Raw genomic sequence first — 23272 nt, 5'->3', positions numbered from 1 at the left:
CTTTCTGTGCTTCCCCTTTGAATGCTGGATTTATGAATGCTCTTCTTTGGATGTTCTCTGGAGAACCTGAGGACAATGGCAGCAGAGATCCTCGCTTCCCAGTGTGGTGAAGGCATGAAATGAAGACACGGCTGCCAACAGCAGTAGCAGCAGGATTGCTGTCTTAATCTGAATTACCTTTCATGTGTGAACACAAACTAACACTTAACGATCGTTAATATTAATGAAAAAACCTTCCAACTGAGAATTGCACCACAGTGATATCTGAATGCTGTGAAGTTGAGGAGGAGGAGAAATCCAGAGCAATGGTGTTTGGGCTCCTGTAGGGTGGGTAGGTAAGCTGTGTGGTTTGGATCTGAGTGAAGGTTGGCAGCAGTGTGATGGGTGTTGGTGCATATACACACGGTGTCAAGCTCAATGGGAGCTGCAAGCAGGAACAATGGGATTTTGTCATTAGGCCTTTCCCTGTTGGCTGGGGGAGATAAGGGAGCCTTTCCCCTGCTTGTCTTCAGCAATAGATAAGATAAAGATCTTTGAGATAAAACCCAAGTGCAGCCGGAACTTGAAAGAGCCATTTCTGAGGAGACAAACCTGAGCTGGCATCAGTTTGAAAAAGAAAATAGTCCATGGATTTATACTCTGTTGTACGAGAGTTATGGCTTTGGTAGTAAAAGCATACCCCAGTTGTTGGTTCCAGATGTGCATTCTTTTGGAGTCTGCAGGGCTGCACAGAGGCATCACCTGCAGGTTGCAATTCTTTCCGTTGGATTCTGGGGGCTGGGGAAGTTCAGTTGCTTGCTCAGAGATGGCCTTCATAACGTATTAACATGCGTGGCAATCATTTGCAAAAGCTGCTGATCTCAGCAGGCTGCAAGGCTTGTGTTTTCCATGGGTGAGCATTTCTTGAACTTCTGTTTTGTGGTGAGAGGAGGATCTCTTGCAGCTCTGTCATTCCTCAGTATTACCCATCAGTGCACTGGTGCCATTCCCAGTTTTTAGGTGAACTCACTATGGAGTGCTGGGATGTTCTTTTCCTGGAAGTTTCCCTCTTTGAAGCAGGAACAGAGGAAGAGTTCAGATTATCCAGGTTTTTTTTCTTCCTTGCAGATTTCTTCCCACTTCCTCCCTCCTAATTATCTGCATTGCTGGTCTCTGTGTATATCTACCTCACCTCTCTCATGAATACAATCTCTGAGGATTGTGCTAACATGTTTTGCCTTCTGTTCAGAAATCCAACCGGTGCATGTGCAATATTCTAATCGCACATACAGGGCAGGCTGTGTTCTGAGGATACATGATGAGCTCTGACTGAAGCCCCAGGGACAGATAACCCAGATACAGCCCTGGATTCCTCCAGTAGCTCGGTGGTAATGAACCATTCATTACATGAGTGCTGGAGCACCTCTGCTTTCTTTGATTAATGTTATGCACAATATAATTTAGGTGTTCTACCGTCTGCTATTTCAGGAAATATTTCCCTTCTAAGTGAATAAATTCTTTTGTCAATAACCTGGGTAATGCAGTTCTCCCATTACCCACATTCCTGGGCTTTCCTCCTCCTATAGCCTGCAAGGTGCCTCTGTGGAGGGTGAGAGTTGCACCCTGAAACCCAGAGTCAAGCTTAGAGGTGAACATCTGAACACTGAAATAGAGACAAATCTCTATTAAATATCTGTATGGAGGGCCCACATTGAAAAGGCACAATGGTCCTTTAGTGCAAAGATGCACAGGAACCAGGGGGATCTCCGGTGCAGTGCAGAGGGGCAAGAGGTTGGCTTGCTCTTGACTGGGCTGGGTGGATGTGCTTTGGGCTTACCGGAGTGCTGGAGCTCCTTATGCTGATGCCTGGCTGGAAGAAATGAGGCACACGGGCTCAAGGTTTGCTGAAAGCAGCTGATTAATTGGGCTGAAAGCACGACCAAGTGGAAGGATGTGCAGGTAGAACATCAGGTATCTTCCACAATGGGTTGTAATAGAAAATGGCAGAATGTGCTGGCAATAAAACACAACAATGAAGTGTGTTCATTAAACGTATTATGCTCAATTAGTGGAATGAAAGGTGCTGTATTGGTTGCAGCTAATACTGAATTCAAGTTATTTTTTAACACTAGTAATTAAAAAATTGGCTTAATCTCCTATTTAAAATCTGTTTGCAATATTTGTATTCAGGGTCGTAAATAATAAAATAATAGTATGAGTTACTTAGCATTAATCACCCCTTTCTCCCAGTTGCTGGAGTAGGATCACGAACAACCGAGCCCTGCAGTTCCCAGCAGCCATTCTCACCGCCTTTGGAGACCTCTCTTTAATACTCTTTCATATCATCATCCCCACCGAGGCAGAAAAGGAACAGGATTATATTATATGTACTCCCTTCCAAAAAATCTGTTCTTGAATGCTGACCCATACTTTACTTTTATATTTACTTACATTTACTTTCATTAGGGCCGTTCCCAGTTGGCAGGGGAATGAAGCCCTAATTGGAGGCATGCACACAACAGTGTCCTTCTGTTTGTTGGCTCAGAGCTCACTGAGCTGTCCCAGCAAAAAGACTTCTATGGGTGTGAGCTGTGTATCCCTTGGGGTGTGCATGGTCAGGATGTACCGAATCTTCCCTAATGCGAGCCAGCCCTGGGCTTAGGGCAGTCAACTGCACTGGGGCAGCCCAATGGGCTCTGTGCAGAGCTGTGGTGTGAATGTGGGGATCAGAGGGAGCTCTGAATCAGCAGCCCTGGGCTCTGAGCCCCCACTAAAGTGTTCCCCACTTGTGGCAGTGTCAGATGAGGAAAAATTTGGCTTGCAGAACAGAAAGGTTTGAAACAGCTCTTGGCTTTTGGACCTGGACTCCACCCTGTTCTGTGAGCACTGATCTGAATGTGAAACTGGGCAGAGCGCAGCTTTAAAAGCCAGGGTGAGATCTCAGCTAGGGAAAAGCTTCGTGCCTTTAATCATGCTTTCCATGCAGGCCTCTTCCTCTTGGTAGCTCTGGGTATAAATGCTGGTCCTGAGCACTGTGCATTCCCTGCCTTGGTACAGTCAGGTTTCTTGCATTTGTGTCCTGGTTCAGCTAAAACCAAATGCACTGGAAGGGGTTTTTGTTGGCATTTCTTTAAATTAGCAGTTGGGTTCCTGCTGCTCTTTAGGAAGTCAGGCTATATCTGTTATATATTATTTTAAATGTCTCTTGTTTCGTATTGATGGTTCACTACGTGGGGGGGAAAAAAAATCTCTGTATTGTTTCTGCATCTTTATCTGAACTGCAAAGATAGGAGAGGGAACATCCAAAGTGTCCAGACAGTCCCACTTTGTAACAGGATTGGATAGAATCCTCATCTATTTTGTTTAAATGACTGGTACAAACAGGTTCCCTCCTTTTCCTTCCATCTGTATGAAAAATGATATGCTTTCTCCTTCTTCTAATGGTGCTTATACAGGGATGAGAACTGTAGTTTACACCCACGTGGAAATGGTAATTAAAAAAGTATAATTTTTCTGTTCTTGCAAAAAAAAAAAAAAAAAAAAACGAAGCTGATTTGTGATTTGTACACCTCTGGTATTTCCATGTGCCAGCACAAGCAGGGTGTGCGTGGATGTGTCCCTAGAAAATGGAAACCATGAGACAAACTTTGCTGCTGCTTCTTCACTGTACTGTTGTGCATCACTGCAGTAAGACATCCTTATGGTCTCCAGACCTACAACTGGACTCTGAATCTTCATCCCACTGATGTTCATGAGGTAGGAATTGCCTTTATTTCTGAGATCTACATTTATGAACATCTTGGGGCTCCTCTTGGACAGCACCTTGGGAAGTGGGAGTGTTGGAGCTGAGTGCTGCTGCTGGCCTGGTCTTGCTGGTGGATACCCAAAGAAGTAGCTGGAGATCCCAAAATATACCATCATTAATTCCTTTCTCTCCTAAATTAAATTTAGTGTCTGTGCCACTTTGGGGATCTGCTAACTTTAAAATGTACCCTCTAACAGAGCCTCCACAGAAAAAAGCTGGGCTCAGTAAGATGGAGAAAATACTTAATGGCACTTCTCCAGCCTCGATTAGAATGTGATTTATTGTGAGAACAATGTCCACATTTTAGTACTTATTTATGAGGGTGGTGAGGGGCCCACCAGGAAGCATGAGGTGAATCTCCCAAAGCTGGGCAGCCCTCCACATTCGTTTATACTAACTTGTGTAGCAAGGCAAAGAACAGTGAAGTAGGAGAATTTCTTCTAGTGTAAATGAGAAGCAACTTCAACCCTATTTCAGGATTATCCTGATTTTGGAGTGTGTGTGAGCAAACATGCTGGTGGGAGTGAATGGCTACACGTGGGAAAGAGGTATTTTTCCACTCCAGCTGCTAGCTTTGCTCTGGCCAAAGGCTGGAGCTCAGCAGCATGGTTTGTCTGGACAAGTCCCAGCTTTGGCATCTGAGGATCAGCAGCAGTGTTGGCAGGGCTGCTCGCACCCAGCCCTGCCTGTGTGCTAACCCACTCCTCAGGGGATTTGTCTGATGCAGACTTGTTGGGCAAATTCTGTGCTCTGCAGCCCAGCCTGCTCCTGCGCTGTGTTGTTTTTTTTTTTTAATCCTAAATGCTAGGTGGAAAGACAGCCGTTCTGGTTAAGGAGGTGCTGCTCTGTTCAGTGCTGTGTGTGCCACATGGAGAACAGTTGCTGCAGGGCTGAGACAAACCCATGTGGAGCTGCAGCCTTCCCGGCCGTGTGCTGTGTCTGACCTGTGGCTCCATGCGTGGTTGGGTGGTGTGGCTTGGAGAAATTCCTCTTGTTCCACCATACTCTTCAAATTGCCACGAGGTGCGATCCCTGCTGTAGGGATGGATGAATGAAAAACTGCTTCATCTCCCTGTGGGCTGCAAGAAGGGATGCGGGCTGTATGTGCATGCCTGGGGTGGGAGGTGGTTGGTGTACTGCCCAAACCAGGCATGGACCTTGTACAGAGAAACTGTTGCTTATGAGGGCTGTTTTCTAAACAGAATGTTAAGAAAAATCTGTGTCAAATTTAGAGTAGGAAGAAGTTTGGTAATATTTGTGAAATGTCACAGAGCATTTCAGGGGCAGCTCTGACTCCTTTTGAAATGGTTCTTATTGTGTTTTGCAGTAGAAGTAGGATTATGGTGTCACCTTATAAATTAAGCAGACGCAATGGTGGACTTTTTGAAACAAAGGAGTGCTTTTCATGGCTTGGGTAGATTCTCAAATCCCAAATGGGAAACTTTTATTCTTGGAGCAGCTAGCAAGCAAAATGCGATGGGTGCAAAGCTGTACCTCATTGTGTTGAGCATCTGCCTGCTCTTTCAAGGGCACTCCCAAGAAAGCACTGCTCCCTCAAAATTCCCTATGCGCATAAACTGAGAGGGATTGGTGTTGTGTGGTAAAGAGGTGGGGAAACACTCTGAAGCCCAGTTGAGGAGAAACCACACACAGCGTAGTTATTGTCTATTCTGGGATGTTCTCCTTTTTACTACAACATCTGAATAAAAGCATCCTGCAGCGCTGCGCATCTGAATCTGCTTTTGCTGACATCTGTGGTAAGATGTGTTATTAAATCTGGGCTCGAGCCCATTGATAAATCCTCCAAGCACTCGTTTCCCTGTGGAAGGCAGAGTGGCCTCTTTGGCTCCTGTGCTCCTTCTCCAGCAGAAAGCTTTGTGCTGGTGCAGTCGGTCTCCAGCAGCGTCTATTATAGCGGAGGTTTCCTGCCAACATACTGCCACAACTGTTCTGCAGGCAGTAGGGGTGCTGTGCTTGTTATGATCACTTGGAGAGGTGGAACTGTGTTTAGGATATATTCATATGAAAGATCTGGCTTGCAACATACCTGGGGCAAACATGTGGCTTTAAGCTGATGAAATGTGTTACCACAATAATTGAAAACAACTTGATCCACCCCAAGCTTTCCAAACAGCATTCCCAACATGAGTTTACGTGGGTCTGATAGCCCTGCCTGGCATGATGGCAAGGTGGGCTCCAGCACAGCGCTGCCTGGTGTGCTCAGCATCCTCCTCTGTGCTCCAGGCCCTGGCAGAGGGATGCATGGCAGGAGGCTGACGGAATGCTGCTGCACGCTGCATTTGCCCATAGCTTCTGGATGCTTCTCTGCTCCTCTCAGCATCCATGGCTGTGCCACCAAATTGCACTGGAAAAAAGACGAACCTCTGGGAAAGGCCTCCAGCAGCAGCACAAATTATGCAATGATTCGGGCGAGTCCAAACTTGCTGTTTTTCAAAGCGAAATGCAAGGCCAGCTGCTTGTCGATTGCTTTTCCCAATAACAGCAGCTGAAGTGCAAACAACATCATCCCCTGTGGACAATGAGAGAACAGAGGGCTGGGGAAGAGACAAAAAGAAAAATGTTGAATTAAACGGTGTAGGAAAATCAAAGTTCGCTTCAACAGTTCTGGTGCAGTTATTAACTTTGTGTGTGGTGTTTGGAAATCATGGTGATTTCCACTGTTTGTGCTAGAGCTAATTGGTGGATGTAGAGGTAATTATGTCCATCCTTTGCAGGGCTTGTGTGTGCAGCTGGAGCAGGACAAAGGGAGACTGGAAGGAGACCTGGGATGTCTGGGGCTGGGATGCTCAGGGCCGACCCTGTGGAGTGCTTTGGGTGAATGGCATCTGCTTTGTGCTGTCTGCATTTGTTTTGCCTCTTTCCCCAAATACACCAAGTGAGCAGCCAGAGATCTGGAAGGTTATTTCTCATGAGAGTGAACCTGTGATTGTGTGGGGATCTTTCACAGAGATGCATGAGAGATCCCCACCACCTCCAAGCATTACCCAAACCTTGCAAAATCAACTTCTGTGGCAAAAAAGCAAGGGAAGTGGGGGGGAAATGGCATTCCAATGGAGCCAAAGACCATGGCCTCTTTAAATGTTATTAAGTCAATAATTAAGTGAATTTGGAGTGTGAACTGTGTATCCACTCTAAATGGATTAATGATATGAGAATTCATACAAAATTGCTGTGTTGATTTTTATGCTAATGGCTGTTTGAATATAAGCTGAACTATTAACCAAGGATAAGTGAAACTAATGTGCCAGCATTGCTATAGAAATGCAATGGCAAGGATGGTCTGCGATTTGCAGAGGGCCTCGTTTCTATGGAGTGGGCTGGGGGAACAAAAGCTCCCTTGGACAGATGGGAGGGATGTCAGTTTGGGTGGGAGGGCTGTGAAGGGAGGGGTGCTCAGAAGAAGCACGTGTGGATCAAATAAAGCCCAAGGAAGGGGCAGAGCTGAGCTGCTAGTAGTGATATGGGAGATATCCCCAGGTTCGGGTACATGGTGTGAGATCACCAGCTTGTGCTGAGACTGCAGTCAGTGACCAAGGAGCAGATGCTCCCAAGGTCTTGTAGATCTTTAAAGAGGAGAACTATCGCTGTGTTTTAGGCAGGTCAGCCTTTTCCTGGTTCTATGCCTTGCTGAAGGCAGCTCAGTGAGGACAGGGAATCTGCTCCAGTGGCCCAGGAAATGTGCTGGGTGGTAGAAAGAAGTACTGAGGGTAGGGATGGCATGAGAACAAGCTGAGGAAATGCCAGCTGGCTGCCAGAGTGTTTTTCCAAACAACAAAGCTGGTAAATCATGAAATCCCCATTCCTTGAATCGTTTAAATGTAAATACTGGACAGAAGCACTTAAGGAAGTATCACAGAGTAGATTCCTGCTTTGTCAAGATGGGATGACTGAGTCAGTCTGTCCAGCTTTTCCTTCTTGGAGGAGATGACTGAAATAAGGGTCGGGCTGTAAGTGTTTGCTGCCATCCTGGTGCCTTGCCTCCCTCCCTCCCCTCAGAGGAAAGAGCCAAGGTGCAGGCTGGAGCCTGTGTTAGGCTGAAGGCAGGCTGGAAGAGGGGAGGGAGAGGAATGTTAGGAATGGCAAACTGATGGATCTCCTCAGGTGTGCCACTGTAGCTTCATGTTTCCTGTATCTATGTGAAAGTCAGGGAAGAAGGTGTTTCCTCTGCTCTGATCATAGGGTATCCCAAGTTGGAATGTAAGGGACCCATAAGGATCACCAAGTCCAACACAGATTTCAGACCAGGTATCAAGCTATCCAAGGAGCAGATCTGCTCCTTGTAGAAGAGTACCCACCTCTGCTCTCCGTGGACTGGCTGTAAGCTGTCAATTTAACCTGGTTTTTGGTTTGGAAATGAAGCTGTGGGTTCTCTGATGTGATTGCCAGAGACTGGGAAAGTACTGGAGTTCTCAGAGCCATCAATTCTCCACTGGAAGCAAAGTTAGATTGGGCTCCATGGGCTCACACGTAAAACCAGCAGTGCCTTGTCAGAGAATAAATCAGTGCTTGGAATTTACGAGCAGGTAGTGCATTATAAACCCTGGAGCAGATGATTAAGGGCATTGTCCATAATATAATGCTGCTGATATTTAAAGAAAAATGTAAATAAATCCTTAATTGTGGTTTTCATCCTTTTTGAGGCTTCTCTGGCAGAACCACAAACAAACAATAGCAGTATATAGTTGCTTGGGAGTTAAGCTGCTTGATTAGCTAATCTCATCTGAGTCATAATGATAAACTGGATCGTAGGCATTCTGTGCTTTATTAATGTTAGTATGGCACTGCTTCAAGGTCAGAATTTTTATTCCTCTAACTTTATAAAAATGCATGCTTGAAAGAAACTAGTTCCCTTGTGTTATACATTGCAGGAAATACCAATATTTGTTGTTTAGAAGCATGAAATACACAACACATCGTACAGCTGTGGGTGAAATTCCTCCATTATTGGTTTGGGTCTGATTACTGATACACTGAACCTTGATTTATTTTTTTTTCATTCAGAGCCCAGTCTCCTCATCCTGTTTTGCATGTGGAGCAATGTACCCTTTGACATATGGAATGATGTGCAAATAGCTCTTGGAAAAAGAGAGGATGGATGAAGTCAGGCTGTGAAGGACCGCATCCAGCAGCAGTGAGTGCCTCCATAGGGATGAGGGGTTTGGCCGGGTGGGCTCACCAGCAGAGAAGGTTGGGAACAGCTTAAAATTGCAAGCTTCTGTTTCCCTGTGTGTCCTGTCAGTGCCATACATATGCACAGCCCTTAATGAGGTTTCCATTATTGCTACTTAATATGCAAGTTGCTTTAGAGCAAGTGAAACCCGCCATGGTAATGAACACTTAAGCAAAACACATTTTTCTTCACTGGCCCATTACTATCTAGAGAGAGCTAATATCTGGTAAATGATTTTTCTCCCAGAGATAATGCCCAACTAAGCTGTTAATGCCTCCTCCCATGAAAAAGTGATGTCAGGTCCTCTAAAAATAGGAGTTTGGCTTTGGGAGTCATGTATCTAAAAACAGAACACAAAGTCTTGTAACCGTTCTTCTTGCCTTCGAGAGATGGCAGGGTCATGCTTTTGAGCTTTTCTCCAAAGTCATCAGAGCTCAACAGTCACTTCTTGTTTTGCTTTGCTTGTTGTGAAGGTTAAAATTCTCAGTTAATTAAATGCTTTCTGTAGGTGAGGCTCTCAGAAAGGTGCCAAGAACAACAGGCCTCCTTGTGGCTGCCAACCGGTGGCGGCTCAGTGAGACAGCAGCACCCTGAGGATGCTCTGCCCGATGCTTTGGGCAGAGGATTTCCCTTACAAGCTGCAGTCACTTTGCTCTTGTTTTTGAAGCAGATCCTCTCAGCCCATCTCTGAGTGATAGCCACTCGCCTCTGCAGGGTTAAACCTGGTTGTCCTTTGAGCTCAGCTATAGGGAAGTGCTGGCCCTGGCAGCAGCGTGGTTTGGCCACAGTAGAATTTAGCAAAAAACCTTTCTGAATGCAGAGGATTAAACACTCCTTTCTCCTGCCCAATTTATTTGCTAGCCTTTCTGTTTTGAAGAGCAGTGACACTGCAGATGGGCGCCTTGAAAGGCAGAGGAGAAACTCAGCTTGGGAACTGTAAGAGTATGTCATATTTCCCTTCAGACTTTAACAAATTGCATAGAGTTCTCAAAAATCATGGAAAAATTGAGTAAATTAGACCCTTTCTGCTTTGTGTTCTGATTTCTGGGTCTGTAGTACAATCATAAAGCCTAGAAAATTGCTGTTAATAGGAATTAAGAGCAGGGCTAGCTGAGATCCCCATGTTATTGCACGCTCCTGGCAGCTGAGGCTTGCTATGAAAAATCAGAAGACTCGAGATAGAAATGGTGAGAGCCAGCACTACCATCCCCATGAAGTCCTGTACTCCTTCGGAGGAGGTAACCGTGCTTTTAAAATTACTCCATTACAAAATCAGTGCAAAGGATCAGGTGGAATAAATGGAAGGGCGTTGTGCAATGGCTGAGATTGATGGCTGCAGGGTGCTGACTCAGTTCTGCGCGTGCCCCATCACGCTGCTCCCTGCAGGGCTCTGGGGAGGCTTGCTGTGTGTCCTGTCTTCCTTTGGAGAGCTGGCACCATTGCTGTTTCCTGGACAGGGGAGATGGGGAGGGGGTAGCACAGCAGCTGGGAGATGAAACCTGTATACGATCACAGAGCACAAAATGGTAGTTTCCTTCCCTTGGTGAAGGAAAAGCCCAGTTTCCATCTTCATCTGGCCCAGGTGACATTTGTGAAGTTAGTTAAACTTGTGTTTGGACTGCAGAGTGATACTTAGCCTGTCAGATCCTATTGATTTCCACACATCAACATTTTGCGGCGATGTTGTTAAGTATATGACGGCAGTTCAAACTGCGCTTCGTCAGGCTTTCTGCTCTGTTTGATCTGTGAATGATTTACAAACTCTGCTGCTTTCTGAGCTCGCTGTTAGGTGCTGGGCCGTGCAGTTATTTGGAAATGGGAGTGATTGGAGCCAATCATTGACAGCACACGAAGCGCTCGGATGCGGGGGGGATGTTCTGAGGCACGGAGGATAAATGAGTGACAAATGAGTGCTGAGACACCAGTAAAGCACGGCTTCTGAGCCCAAATTGTACCTGTCCTCCAGGTGATTTATTATTTTGCGGAGTGTTTTTACTTTGTAGCTTTGGTGGTTATCACCATCCCTAAGCAGGAAGAAAATGCAAAGGGAAGGATGGGTGCTGAGATAGAGCTCTGCTAGCCAGGCAAGCCTCTGCCTCCTCCTGGGTTCCCTGGCTGATTTTTCCCATAATTACTATTGCTGTTTTGACAAGGAGCATGGAGTGAATTTTGATGGCTGTCAATGAAACCGAGGTGCTGTGAACTCCCTGTAGTATAGGACTGAAATACAAGCTTGGCTATTTGACTAATTAGGCTCTCAAAGCCAATAGTTGGAGGGAAATTTAACCAAAGTGCCTGAGGCTGCTCCATATTGACACTTCATGTCTTGTTTGTCCCTGAGTCACAGAGTCACAGAATGGCCAGGGTTGGAAGGGACCTCAAGGATCATGAATCTCCAACCCCCTGCCATATGCAGGGTCACCAACCTCCCTATTTAATACTAGACCAGGCTGCTCAGGGCCCCATCCAACCTGGCCTTCAACACCTCCAGGGATGGGGCATCCACAGCCTCTCTGGGCAGCTGTTCTAACACCTCACAGTAAAGAACTTCCCCCTGACATCCAACTGAAATCTTCCCTCCCTCAACTTAAAAACATTTCCCCTTGTCCTGCTGTTATCTACCCCTTATGTTTTCATTAGAATCATAGAATCATAAAATTGTTTGAGTTGGAAGGGACCTTTAAAAGCCATCTGTCCCATGCTTTGCACTGGGCAGGGAACCCACAGCTCCCTCGCGTGCTCAGATCCCATTTCATGACCTTGGGTGTCTGTAGGGATGGGGCACCCTATGCCACTGCCTCACTGCCCTTATTGTCTTTCTTACACCCAGCCTGAATCTGCCCTCTTAGTTTGAAACTATTTCTTGTCCTGTCACAACCTGCCCGTTGTTTGGAGGAATGTTGGTACAAAGTGTGCAGTTCTGATGGACTCTGCTGTGTGCTTGTTTCAAATGTACCCAAAATGAAGCATGGAGGACATGAGGTGGATTTGGTTTTGGACTTGAAGTGCTGGACATGTCAAGGGAGCAGCTGTAAGTGCCCTGGTGGGAGATGGAAGTATGTTGGTATGTTTTAGGTTTTGAAAGGTTTTGAAAACAGAATGTGCTTAGTTCTCCTTTCACGGGTACTGGTTGTAATGAAGCAGTTCAATACAGCGTGGAGTAAAACCAAAAAGCAGAAAGCCTTGCCCCAGAAAAGGCATCCCATGACAGGATACAGCTATGGCCTGTAGGTCGCAGCAGAGAGTATGCTTTTCATTAGGAGACACCACTGCGTCCTTTGTGTTGCCAAGTTGGAGTTCTCCAGTGAGATAAGCCAACATGTATTTGGTCTTATTGCTAAAAATAAAAATGAATAACCCCAACACAGCATCCTTGCCCTTGCTGGCCAGATGACCGGCCGATGGATGTTGTTTCTTCTGGTTTTTGCTCTGTGGGTGTGAGCTGTGGGGAGAGGTTCAAGGCACGTGGAGGCAGCCCAGTGCCTTCCCATGGGCTGCTGTTGTGCCTTCCTCCTGGGCACCTCAGCTGAGACTCCAGGGCTTTGCTCAGCACCTCTTTGCAGAGTCAGTCCCACCAAAAAATGGTGGGAAGGATGGAGATGTACCCTGTGGACCTGTGGGAAATCCAGGTTCTGGAGGTCCTGTCCCATTAGCTCAATCAAAATTCTCCATTTTCTTTAATGTGCTTTGGATCTGGCCCAGCATTTACGTAAATGCTGTTTTTTCCATGCAGTTGTCTGCTAAGCTCAAGTATCATGTAACAATGGAGGAATGCAGAAAACATGACTGTGTGCAGTGCTGTGGTGAGAAACTGCCCCACGTTCATTGGATCCCATCATGTGCTACAGGAGTGAGAATCCTCAGCAGATGGTGGTGATGTAACTTTCTGGAGGTAAAGGCTGCAAGAAACGACCACTTCATACATCAATTTGATTCACTGATTACTCACAAAACACTACGTATAGGCAAGGAAAAGAATACAAAACAAAATTGTATGGACATCTTGATGACAGAGTGTTCTGGTTTGCACCAGGAAACGCTGAGAACAACCCAGTACTCTGTAAAGTTTGTCGTAAGCATGTAAAAATATATGAATGCCAATGGAAATTATTGACCAAACAATCTCCTTTTTGGTGGGAAATATGGTTTATCAATACTTGTACTGACCTGCTTGAAATACTCCAGGCGGAATGGGAAAAACAGGCAGAACTCCGAACAATTTAAAGCGTATTTAGAACTGGCTGGAAACCAGAAGTCATCCTGCAGTTTTATTTACAGAAAAAGCAGTCTGTTTCTTCAGGGATTCGATTGGTTTAAGGCCAGGAAGGACCATGAGAACATCTACTTTGATGTTTTGTTTAATGAAAGGCCAGCTACCCCCTATACTTTGTCTGAAGATGTATGTATAGTTCTTTTTTTCTTTAAGAAAAGTAACCTGCATTTAGTTTTGTCATCTTATCTGCTTAAAATTGCAGAATCAACCATTCCCTCAATAGATCGTGCAAGCAGTTAATATCTTTTTCTATTAAATTGCATTCATAATTGCTCACTTAAAATTGTTTGGCTTCTCATTTAGGACCTTGGTGCAAGTTCTGCTTTGCTTCACTTGATGGACGGTCCCTTTGATACCCACTGCTTTCTTTTGCATGCACAGACCGGTATTAAATCACCTTTCCATTGTTTTGCTGCTTAATTAAACGGATTAAACTCCGCAAATAATATATAAGATATTTTACTGAATGGTTTCAAACTTTACCCACACAAATCTTCAGCAGCCTTAAGAAATGCAGGTGATAAAACACAACAGGTGCTGTGTGCTGAGATAAAATCTCCCCCTGGTTCTATTCTTTTCATGGACTGAAGGATCAAATTTGCTTTAGGGAAAGAAAAATTAAAAAAAGAAAAAAGAAAAAAAAAAAAAGAACTTGCATTCGCTTTATTCAAGAGCTTAATTCTGTCCTGACTCACAGCTTTCCATGTAGTCCTCCTTGCAGCCCTATGTTCCTCTCTGGCAGCTCTGAAGCTGTTTGCCTGCACTAAACAGCTCTGTAAGTGCCCAGAACCCCCTGGTAACACACGTTGCTCTCCATGATTAACTTCTTACCTTCTGCTGTTGACTCCTGTGTGTTCAGATCCCAATCTGAGCAGTGCGTGGCACACCATGGCCTCGTGCTACAAGCAGTGTTCCTTCAGCAGATGCTTCACATCATCATGCAATCAGCATGCAGTGTTCTGACTCACCAAACTCCACCTGCGTTGTATCTTTCCTGTTATCTTCATCCACCAAACTCGTAATCTCATCAAAGAATGAAATTAGATTTATATGATAGGCCTGTTTTCCATAAACTGTGATTACTGGTGTTAATTATATTGCTATACTTTATTATTTTAATTAATTGCTTTTATTAGTTGAAGTTTGTATCAGCTTTGCATTGCTTTGCTCAACACTGTGCTGGCCGGCTGGCTCACAGTTACTTTTATCATCTCTGTTCTACTTCTGACTCTTGGCTCTATGTTAGCAGTCATTCAGTGCTTTGGATACCCTTGTTTTGGTGCATTCATTGCAAGCTAACTTCAGCATCTGGATCTCTGAGCTCAGCTCCTTGACATCACTTGTTCTGACATCACTTGCATTGTTCCACGCGCTTCTGCTTCAGCGCCAGCACTTTGCTGTGAAGGACTGGAGGACTCCTCCATCACAGCAGTGTTTCCCTCGGGAATTCCTTTGCATCAGGGCTGTGTTTGTGTTAAATTGGCAGAAATTCTCACCTTCTGGCTTCACTGTTGTGATTGTTTTATTTCTACTTCTTATGTATGGATAAAATCTGATTCAGCCTCCCGATCATCTTAGTGATCCTCCTCTGGACCCGCTCTAAGAGCTCCATGTCCTTCCTGAACTGGAGTCAGGGCTTTTGGAACTTGATCCTTGAGGTCCCTTCCACCCAGAGACATTCTGTGATGGGAGCAACCTGCCATCCAAAGCATCAGGACAGTGGTATCCATATCCAGCACGTCAGCAATGCCCACCTCCAGAAGTCTCTCTCCTGTATAGATTTGAGTAGTGCTGCCATAGCCAGCAGATTGCTGGGATCTGCCACATATGCAGCTTGGGGTAGTGTTACTGCACAGTGTTGACCACCTTGGCCTAAAAGTGAACCAATTTCTTTATAAATTGTTGGATGTTTTGATGGAGTGATCTCAGTACAACGCATACTCTGGTTTATATGACTAAGGGAGGAAGAAAAGCATGATGAAAAAGCACTGTTTGGATCCACCTCCCAGACATGATGGAAAAGAAATACAAAAATGTACAGATTGTACCACAGATCTATGTCTCTTTCCTCTTGGAAATGCAGATGACATAGTGGTAGATTTGTGAATGTGATCTGAATTGTTCCTGTGGGTGAGGAGTGCTGCTAGCAAGGCAAGAAATTAGGTCCAGGTCTAAAAATCCCCACCTTGGGAGTAAGAAGCAGTGGATGGAGCTGCTGCTAATGAGGTTATGGATCCCCTGATGCCCGTTGTTCCACGCAAACCTTAACAGGACAATGTTGTGTGTAAGCAGTGGTTGCTCTGACTCGGGCTGTAGTTGTGTGTTTTAAATCAGGCTAGCAAATACCAAAATCTTGGTGGCAAATTTGAGATTCAAGGTGTGTGCACTAAAGGTGCCTGCAAACACATCTCTCATTGCCCATGTTTGTATTCTCATAGGTTAATTCACACAATTGATGATGTTAAGCATGTCTTCTTTATGCTGTAATTATTTTACTCACATCTATTGCTATCATAATGGTATTCTCACGGTCTTAAGATTCCTCCTGCAGACAAGAGCTATAGAAACGTCTTTCTAGCATGAGGTCAGGAGTGGCTGGAAGAAGCTGCTGCTAAAGAGAGCTTGAGATCTGCACAGCTGTTCTTATTTCCAGCTGTTTTTTGTATGTTCACTGGGTGGAGCAGATGTTGATAGCTGTTCCCTTATAAAATATGTAATACTGTACTTTATGACCTAATATATTTTCCAGTCCTGGAGCCTGATCCAGAGTCCACTTAGCTCTCTGAGCAGGCTTCCAACAGCACTAGTGGAGCTCTATCAAATTCTTAATGAACCAATGCAAGCGAGAGGTAATTTAGGGCCATTATCTTTGTAGGGTTGCATATGGTTCGGTGATGCTCTGTCATTTGCATCCAGAGTGGTCTCCCTGCTGCTCTACTTGCTTTCTCTGGTTATGTTTCAACAGTCTTTGGAGATTTATAGGCAACAGCTCAGGGTCTCTTGCCCTGGCTGAGCTCCGTGCTGCAGCCCTTGGACTCCTCCTTGGCACACTTCCCTGGAAAAGCCCCGAGCACAGTGATGGTTGGTAATGTCTGATGACATTTGGTGACACTCCTTCTGTCTCATCAGTCTCATCATCCTTCTGTGTGCGCACTGTCAACGGCAGCCTCCCAAACCCTAAAGTGGTATTTAAGTTAATTGTCCAAGGTTGTTTGCTTGTGGGTTAGCGTGTCTGTTCTAGCAGCCTTGGAGAAGGGGGAGATAGGGAGAGCACAGCAGAGCTTTTTGTTAGGGTACACATCCTATCTTAGGAACCTAACGGCTGCAATTGAGTGCAGCCTGAATTTGGGACATGGGAAACATAAAGGAAGGCAAAAACATGACTGCTGAAAACGCACCAAGATGGGGAAAACAGCCAGAGGGAAGGGAAGGTTCCTGCACACGGGACTCAGTGTGCTTGCTGAGACACATCTCTGCGTTCTTAGGATTGCAGAAAATCTGGCTTAAAAAATAGGATCTGCTCTTTATTGCCAGGGACTGCTCGTGTTTGGTGCCACTTCTGTGCCTGAGCACTTGAACCGATCCTGCTTTGTCTCTGCTGCAGAAGATGAGGTCTCAATGCCATTTTTCTACTTTGGATGTGATTCAAAAAGACCACGGCAAGTTCAAAGCTAGCATCAGTGTGCCAAGTACGTCTATACATCTTGCAGGTTTGATGTGGCTTTGCTGGGGACTTCGGCTATTTCACTCCTACTAGATGTTTCTGGGAAACTGCTGTTTCCACTGCTGCAGTTTGTTGGTTTTGCTCTTGTTTGTGCTTGTCCCGTTCGATCAAATGAGGCTAATGAGTGAGGGATAGCTGTGCTTCCCAGGGGTTTAAGTGCTTGGAAGCTGTTAGCAGGCATGCTCTGCTGTGGAATACATTGAAGCCTTTTGCTGCAGGGGATCATCCTAAAGGCTGTAAGAAAACAACCGCTCAGTATTTTGACAACATCAGCTCACAACTTCTAGTTTGAACAGTCTTTTCTGATCTCATTGTAGGTCATGGCTGCAAGTTAATTTGTTCCATGTGCTGTCATGATGTAGGACACAATCAGAAAACCAGGGTTCTCCCAGGGTGAGAAATATTTATGCTGAATAAACAGTTACAGCCCATTTTGTATTTTCTCTCCCAGATTTCCCACGTCCTTTCCCACGCTTTGCTTTGCCCCCTGCCCTCCTCCTTGCTCTCCTGCACGAGCAGCCCAGCCCCATGGCCCTCAGGCTCTGCTCTGCAGACAGCAGCCGGTCTGGGCACGCAGCTCTGGCACTGCCTACAGCTGCAAGCTGGAGTAGGACCTGCACTGCTGCCCCTGCCATTCAGCTTAGGGCTGGTGGATGGCAACGTGGCATCAGCTCTTCTGGCTCCTTACAGACCTGCCCAGTTCCTCCTCATGTCTGCTGGGCCCAGTGTATTGCGGATGCTTCTAAGGGCCGTTGGCTCTGCTGAACTTTGCCCAAACGCTGATAAGATGATGTTCATGTTGACTCGGTCTGGGCTGTGTACACAGAACTTTTGCTGTCTGTCTGCCTGCTCTGGAGCTGGAGGAGCGGCTGCACTTGTGCTGGCATACCCAGGTGATTGGTAAAGCCGTGTTCCCAAACCCAAGCGTTGCCCAGAGCAGAGGCCTTGTGCTTTAGACACTGCATAAATGGAGGTAGTGCCTTATTTCAGTGAAGCATGCCTTGGATGAGTAGTTTGTAAGACTGGCTGGCTGTGATGACGAACAGTGTGTGCAGCCCTGGCACTACTACAGTGAAGCTGCTCTAACGCAGTGTATGTGTGCAGGAGAATGGAAAACCAAAGTGGCATCACCTGAGTTGAAAGCTCGGTAATCACAGCTGCAATCTTGGTGTGTTTAATCATCCACCCACAATAAGCCACCAGGCTCATTTCTGTTGTTTTCCTCTAGCTTGCTTTGCAAATTTAAAAACTCCTTGATCAGGAGAGCAGCTGATGTGGGGCACGGAAGCAAAAGCACAGAAAAGCGGCTTAATGGTTGTGTCCCTGTGCCTCTGAATCTCACAGCCCCTTTTATGAGCTCTGTGCCTGGAAAGGCAGCTTCTGGAAACCTGAGCTGAGCTTGTTCAGCTGCTTCAAATGCTGCAGGGCAAGGAGAAAGAGAAGTTTCCCTTCCTGTATGTGTATGTACAGGTAGAACTTCATCTGTATCTCAACAGTTGTGCTAAAATGCCACAAGATAAAGACAGTGTAGTATGGATCCTTGTGGCAGAAAAACATACTGAAATTGTAGAGAAACTGGCAGATAAGACAGTTAAGCTTTTACTTGGAGTCTCTTTCTAAACTAGCCCTATGAAATTGTGTGGCTGCCGTAATGATGGGGACCTCGTGAACTGGATGGGCAGTGAAACAGAGATGTGAAGGATCGTTCTCCCTTTTTAATTTGTAAGCTCATTGTGCTGTGCTGCCAGGAAAGCTTGGTTTCAGTACCGTGTTGGAGACTGAGTCTTCTGTTCTTGTGGAGTGACGCAGCTCCACCTAAGTCAACAGATCTCCAATGCGTTGTGTTAATTAAGGATGGCACTGAGCCTCCAACGCCCTGTCAGAGAAAGCAAATGTTCCATTTCTCTAAAGCAAAACAGTAAATTTATTAACTATTAAAATCTGGAGGGAAAAAATCATGAAGCAAATTAATTTGATGTGCTCTTTACAACAGAGAAAGGGGAATTTTATCACTTTCACCCTACATGTGAAAATGTGGTATGGTTTTACAAGCAATGAAAACGTGACCGACAGTGAGATGGAGACAGTGTGACTCATCCAAGAGAAACAGCAATATGAGAAAATGTAAATATTTGTAACGAGGCAAAATAGTCTGTAAAAGTACCTTACTTTGAGACATATGGATAATATCGCCAAGGATAATAGAGAAAGGGGTGGGGGAGGATGAATGAAATTCTGCTTATAGGACCTTTGGAATATAAGGTCCTTGTGATAATCTAGTGAAAGAACAGTTTGGTTCTACAAGTTTAAGTCTGGGAAGAATGCAGTTCAGGATCACATGAGCGATGTCTCCTCACATTGGACCCAAACTTTCACTGCCTATTAAGGCAAACTCCCATCACCGCTCAGTGGGCAAATTCTCTTCTCATTTGCATGGGAACGGGAGGGCTGACAGAGGCTGTGCGTGGGTCACAATGTCAGATTTCCAATCAGATCATCCAAATTAAGAACTAGTTTGATATACCCAATTTTCCAGCTGGAAACACAACGCTTCCGATAGCTGTGATCTCAGCAAGTGATTTCTGACCCAGTATTCACGGGTAAATGTCCTTGCAGCACAGACCTTTCTCTCTGCAGTGCCTGTTAGCAGTTTCTGAGACGTGCAGCGTTATCACATCTATGATAGTTTTCTTAGAAAGCAGATCCGCTGGGATTGTTAATTAGAATCTTTGTTGTGAACATCTGAAGCAAACAGCAGCTCACAGGGAAGACTGGAGCGATGCTGAACTGCTCTGCTCACGTTTCATTTCTTGCTTGCTGCTGGAGCTGTGTGACGGGGATGTTTCCAAATACGTCTCAGGCACATGAAAGTTCTTACAAGGAGGGAGCTGAAATATATACAAAAACCTTCTTTGGTAGAAGGAGCGGGGCAAAATGAGCAGCGAAAGATTATATTACTGAAAATCTTCAATTTATTACACGGGCAGTTTTCAGATAGCTGTGTCAAGGTCCTTCGTGTTTATGAAAATAGTCTGCACTCACCTCATAACTGAGAGTCAAGGAGAATCCATCAATTTAATTTTAGCTTTGGCTAGAGAGTCGAACTTCTGAAAGAATGCTAATGATTTTGTCCAGACGTTAACAAATCTGCAGCAAAACCCAGTGTGCGAAAGACAAATGAAGGGACATTTTTGTCCTTCATTCCCTTTCTGGAGGGAAGATGTCATTAATCCATGCTGCTGGGGCTGAGGATGGACTTCTGAGTGCACGGAGCGAGATTTGAATGTGCGTGCAGTTATAGGCAGTAATCAAAGCAGATTGTTGTCCTCTGGTCCATGTGAGTGGATCAGACCCTTCACCATCACGGAGCAGAAACCACCTGAGGGTAAGGTGGACCCTGAAGGATCCTTGCTTCATCTGCTTTGAGCATCTCCTGCTGGGAACAGCCTGCTGCTCTGGGGCAGCCATGGAGGCTGTAGAAGCTTTCCCATGGTTGTAAAGTAAGCAGAGCCACTGGCAGTCCTGCAGGAGCAGACACTGCAGCCCAGTGCCCACATTACTGTGGGTAGAACCTGAGCATTGCCAGCTCCTGTTGCCTCTGTGGTTGCAGTGTTTGTGTGTGTGGTTGCTCTTTTGGGGTGCCTGGAGGTCAGTATTGTTGTTTTTTTTCTTGTATTTTTCCAGAGGAGTGAATACTGCTGACTGTGAAGCCCAGATTGCAGTTTAGTTCTTTTGTTACCACCTCAGGAGGGGAAATGGAATTGTACAGAACTCGAGTAACTCAGTTTGTGAGCTTTTACTGAGTCCCTCTGTAGGAGCAGTCAGTTCCCAGAACATTAGGAACCAAATACTGGGGTCCATCCCATTGCCACTGGGATGGTGTATGTGGCACACAGAGACTTGTGTCATTTCTCCTCAGGTTAATAGTGAAAGCAGAGCTCTCTATATAATCTATGGCTCATACAGTGTGCAGAGGTACAGGGAAACCTGGACAAGCACAAGGGAGGAAAGCAGTGGCCAGAAGCCCAGGTTTTCTCTATTTTTGTTTCCTTATGAACAGAAATACTCAGCATTCACCGCTCCTTCCTGTAGTGTTACACGTCAAGACTGAATGCTGAGTATCTCAAATAGCTCACGTTGTCAGCGTTGTACAGATCACTGATGATTTGCATCCAGACATTTTGGGTGGCATCATTCAGGAGATCCCTGCAAACTGTGCAAGGGATGAATGGAACGAGGCACAGCTAAGCCAGCAAGCCCAGGAATGTGGGAGCAGGGAAAGGAAATTTGTTCTGGAAAATGAACCTGAGGATCTTTGCTACCCCTACGTACTGCTTATTTTTAAGCTGGAGTCTTTGTTCTATTCACAAGGGTTATGAGTGTGGAATCTTTTACATAGGAAGCTTTTTCTCGATTCCAGCTTTTCTGTGGAATGTTTTTTCTCTATAGATATGACATATATTCTTCTTCCTGGGCAAAGCACAGTCTGGGGATTAAATCCTTCCAGAATTATCTGATGCAAACACACAGTTGGATGGGTTCCCACCTCCATTCTCTTTTCTTCTGACTTCCAAAGCTGTGGCAAGGCTCCAGGAAAGAGGTGGAGCACCCTGTAAAAATGCACAGCTACACCCAAACAGCTCCAAATCCAGAGGTGTTGCTTAAGGAGTTTGCTGTGCAAAGGCACCGGAGGAGAGGAAGCAATAAAAAAGGTGAACAAAGTTAAGTTGGTAGACAAAAGTTTCCAAAGCACCGTTCCTTTCCATCTGCATGTTGAGGTGATGGGCCTGCATGGAGAAAGCACTTAAAGCGTGTTTCTTTATAAATAAGTACATAACAGAAAGCTCCCAGGGCAGAACTCACCACTCACAGCTCCGTGCCCCACAGGTCCACGTGGATCTGCATGGGAAATGCTGTGAGGTTCTGCCCTCCAGTGATGCCATCACCCATGGGGAAGCACTGCAGTTTGTTCCAGTCCTATGAGCATTCAGGCGAAGAAGAGCTGAGTGTAGGGGTGTTTTCCATCAAAATGCTTTTCCAGTAGAAATTACAGTTTCCTGAGGTGGAGGATGTGGTGTCGTCTTGAAAATTCTCATTGGAAAAACAAAATCACCTTGAGAGTTACAGCATCATGCTAGCTCGATAAATGCTCACCTAATGCTGGCAAGTGGTGCTGTGCTGGTGTCACCTCACACCTCATTGTCTTGTGGGAGAGTCACACATCTGAGCACCTGTGAGAAGATTCTTTTTTGGCTGCTTCGTGCAAGTGAGAGCTCCCTGCTTGAGCATCTTCAGTAGATGCTCCAGCACTTTCACAGAAATTGTTTAGAATTTATCTGGTTTCCTTATAATTTTTTTTTTGGGGGGGCCCCCCCCCGAGGTGTAGGACAGAAACCCTAATCTGGTGCTGGCTGATGTCACATGAACTCCATCCTGCAGATCAGATCAGCCCCAAACTGTCCTGCGGGTGAACCAGCACTGTCAGCGTGCCAGAGCACACATCTGGCCAGCAGGTTAGTGCTGTGTGGGGAAAGGCACATTGCACTCAGCCTGTAATGTGCACCAAATGCCTTAAAATAAATAAGAAAAGAAAAAAAAAAAAAAACAGAAGAAGAAAATGAAGTATTCTCTATTTCAGAATTAAAGCGTGGGAGGAAAGAAGGGAGAGGAAAAATAAAAAAGGCAGAAATTGTTTTGTTTTTCTTACGGAAGCCATAATCCTACTACATGATGGAAACAAAAAAACAATCAAGCTTACAAGGATTTCTGATGATGGGATAACCCTGGGTTCTTTGTTCTGAATATAAATTGGTACATTATAATATATTCATAAGAGCGGCAGCTGTAGAGTTAGTAGCCAAGAATAAGGAACTCAGCTTCACAAATTGACACCTGATGTGAAAGCTGTCTGAAAGATGTGGTTCTGTGTGTACCCCCAATAGAGGTCAATTTGCATTTGAAGAAAAAAAAAGAAAAAAATGTGTAGAAACGTGAGCTGCCCCAAAAACTTCTGCTCGAAACTGAGCACTTACACATTTCTCAGTGTTGATGCTTCTTTATGACACGCCTTTGTAAACTCAGTCAGCCCCATCCCAATGCAGATTAGCTTTTGCTGCTTTCATGCAACATTATGGGGCAGGAAGAAAAACTCTCTTGCATGTGGATGGAATCTCTGCCTCTGGTCCCAGAGGGAGCTCTTGGTGAAGTTATTGCCCTGTGCAGCCAATTAGAAGTTGAAACCAGGATTTTACTTCCCCTAGCTATGGGTAGATTTGCAGATCTGCTTTCATCCATGCCAGC

The 23272-nt window shown here is 45.4% G+C and overlaps 2 long non-coding RNA genes across 2 annotated transcripts in view; both read left to right on the top strand.

The window, feature by feature from the left end:
- Positions 1-23272, top strand: part of LOC122176045 — a 123647-nt gene that overhangs the window by 20107 nt on the left and 80268 nt on the right. The window lies entirely within an intron of this gene.
- Positions 3656-13364, top strand: LOC122176046. Its single transcript, XR_006177614.1, has 3 exons — positions 3656-3735; positions 8807-8936; positions 12709-13364. It is a non-coding gene; the product is annotated as an uncharacterized LOC122176046 (long non-coding RNA).

The sequence above is a fragment of the Lagopus leucura genome, unplaced genomic scaffold (genome assembly GCF_019238085.1).
Source record: "Lagopus leucura isolate 7727_CA_CO unplaced genomic scaffold, USGS_WTPT01 Super-Scaffold_760, whole genome shotgun sequence".
NCBI classification, from domain to species: domain Eukaryota; kingdom Metazoa; phylum Chordata; class Aves; order Galliformes; family Phasianidae; genus Lagopus; species Lagopus leucura.
The sequence above is the reverse complement of the archived record's forward strand: the minus strand, read 5'-3'. Positions and strand labels throughout refer to the sequence as shown.